The following is a 3,100-nucleotide window of genomic DNA, read 5'->3' on the forward strand; positions in this document are numbered from 1 at the left end:
TAGACCTTGTCTTAGTCAACTCAGGCTGCCATAATAAAACACCATAGACTATGTGACTTAAACTTAACAGTAATTTATTTCTCACAGTTCTAGAGGCTAGGAAAAGTCCAAGATCGAGGTGCCAGCTAATTTGGTTTCTGGTAAAGCCTCTCGTTCTGGCTTGCACATGGCAGTCTTCACATGATGAGGAGAGAGTGAGCACGCATGAGAGCAATATCTTGTGTCTCTTATTACAAGGCCACTAATCCAAACACCTCCAAGGGCTTCCAAATTACCTTCCAAAGTTAGAGCTTCAGTATATACATTTTAGAGGTGATGTTACACAGTCTAGTCTCGAACTCCAGGCCTCAAGCAATTCTACAGCCTCAGTCCCTTAAAGTGCTAGGATCATAGGTATAAGCCATCATGATCAGTCCTGGGATTTGTTGTTGGTGTTGGTGGTGGTGGTCAGAAGGTGCTTTATTCCAGAATCCTACAGCTCTAACTGGATCTCCCCAAATGCTCGCTTCTGTGCGAGCTTCAATTCATGGTTTCCTTTGAACTTGGCTCTTTCCCGAGGTTCCATCATATTCCTCCTCTGGAAGCTCTTGAACAGGTCCTGGAGGATGTTGCCATCAGGCTTCAGGGTCCTGAGCTAGTCAGATAGCTCCAAGCTAAGCTGCACGTGGATGTCAGGGGACTGATACTTGAGCCGTTCCAGCCTGGGGAGCTTGTCGGCCTCGGCCAGCCACTGTGCTTGCTGTAGCCTCTGCCACAGGGCCAGCTCATCCAGCCGCCAGGCCACCTGGGCCTTGATCCCACGTAGCCGGAAGAGCTCCTGGTGCTGGAGCCCGGCAGCTGACACTATGGTCTGCTGTGCCTACAGGCTGCAGGCAGCCTTCTCCTGCCACCTGCTGCTGCTCCATCTTCTTCTCAGGAGTTGCTAGGCAGGAGGAGGGTGGGGAACAGGCCTCAGCTTCTCCGGCCTCAGGGACCTCACCCCTCTGGCCGGCTACCCATCGAAGTCAGACTCCTCCAGCAGTCCCTGGTATAGCTCTCGGAAGGTGGACTCCTGGGTGGCAGCCTGCTCCCCGGGCGAGCAGGGCCAGCTGCCCCTCCAGCTTCACCACCTCCTTCTGCCACTGCAGCTCCACCTCATGGGCGGGAGAGAGCAGGAGATGGTGGTCTTCAACGGGTGGGTTATAAGGGGCTCCAGTGAGTATTATCTCCACAGTAGCTGCCTCGGAGGGCTTGGTGTGGAGACATGGTGGTTGCTTCACTCCTTTCTTCTTGGTCTGCTCCAGGAAAAACTCGTCCGGGTTGACCAATGGCCTGTCCAGAAGGTTGTCTGGGGCACATACATCGTAGAAGGGCTGCTCAACAGCATCCTGGGGGCCCGCCTTGGCCTTGGCCACAGGTCCTGCGCAGCTCCCAGGGCAGCTCACCCTGCTTTGCCAGCTTCTCCAAAAGCTGCTCCTTCCGCCTGAGCTTCTTGGCTTTGGGGACCTGGTGAGCAAGGATGTCTCTGTGGGCAGGGACCTTAGACGTGTTCTCAAGGATGAGATCGACCTAAAGGGGTTTCTTGAGAAGCAGCAACTTCTTCTGGACTTTGGTCCTCTTATTTGTAAGCTCTTTTTCCTTGGAGCCAGTGTCCATGAAGAAGAGTTTACCATGTCCTCTAGGAACTGATCAATCTCCAGCACCAGGAGCTCCTGAGCCAGCTGCCAACAGGCCCGCTTCTTATTTCTCAGGCCACAATCTGCATTACTTTTCGAGCTGGTCCTGCCACCACCACCGCTGCCTCCTGCCGCCATCTTGTCAGAGAGCCCTGGGATGTTTTTGACAGTCCTGCTACCAGAATATTATAAGTACCCCATTCCATATTTTGACTCCCAGGGAATGTTCATTTGAAAGGAGAGTATTATGGCAATAAAACCTTTTGAAAACCGAAGTGTGACACATTGGTATGTTCCAGGAAGGTGACAAGGGAAAAGCAGGAAATTTGTTTTTGTTTTTTTTTTATTATTATTATTATGGGTTAATGTGAGAGGGTACATATGATTAGGTTACATTATTTGCATTTGTAAGGTAAAGTCCAAAGTCAGAGTTGTAGTTAAGTCCTTCACCCAGGAAATATGCCATATACTCCTACATTGTACTGGACAGATGGGAGTTTATTGAGCCCCTGAGCCCACCTTCTTGAATTTAATCATGTTTTTCTCTCTGTGGGACTGTGGTTGTTGCTCTACTATATGCATATTACTACTGAGTACATGAGATGATTGGAAAATCAGGAAGTTTTGAATCAATAATTTTGCTTTGTCTCTTCCTCCCAGAAATATCCTTAACACTCCATCAGCCCTTTAATTCCATTCCTTTCGACTTTCAGCGTTTCTGAATTGGTTTTTTGCTTTATTTTATTTATTTATTTATTTATTTATTTATTATTGAGATAGAATCTCCCTCTGTCACCCTGGTGTAGAGTTAGGCATTAGCCTAACTCACAGCAACTTCAAACTCCTGGGTTTGAGCAATCCTCCTGCCTCAGCCTCCCACTTAGCTGGGACTACAGGTGCCTACCACAAGACCCAGCTAATTTTTCTATTCTTGCTTAGGCTGGTCTTGAACTCTTGAGATCAAGTAATCCACCCACCCTGGCTTTCCAGAGTGCTAGGATTACAGCCATGAGCTACCTCTCCTGGCCCCCAAATAGAACTTTTTAATGGCTTCATAGTATTCTATTTTATGGAAGAATCACCTGCAATCTATTTTAATTTTTACTAAATATCATATGTATAAGAAAAATTGTAGCTATAATGTATATTTTAATATGTAACAATAAAATAAGAACCTATGTGTTTTACTTAGAAAATAGACACTACTTGTGTTTGAAGAACTTTCCCCAAACAGATAACTATAGGGTGCTCCCCACATCACCATACATAGGGAAAATGGGAAAACTGTAGCTAAATGTACCATTATTTACAAAATATTCATTACAAAATTTTATTATTTTTTTTAGAGACAGAGTCTCAGTCTCACTTTATTGCCCTTGGTACAGTGCCATGGTGTCACAGATCACAACACCCTCCAACTCCTGGGCTTAGGCAATTCTCTTGTG

The 3,100-nt window shown here is 46.8% G+C and overlaps 1 pseudogene; it reads right to left on the minus strand.

Moving 5' to 3' along the window:
- Positions 1 to 472: 472 nt before the first annotated feature.
- On the minus strand, positions 473 to 1,793 carry LOC128576981 (ribosome biogenesis protein NOP53-like; annotated as a pseudogene).
- Between the last annotated feature and the right edge of the window lie 1,307 nt (positions 1,794 to 3,100).

Source organism: Nycticebus coucang, chromosome X, assembly GCF_027406575.1.
Source record: "Nycticebus coucang isolate mNycCou1 chromosome X, mNycCou1.pri, whole genome shotgun sequence".
Classification (NCBI taxonomy): domain Eukaryota; kingdom Metazoa; phylum Chordata; class Mammalia; order Primates; family Lorisidae; genus Nycticebus; species Nycticebus coucang.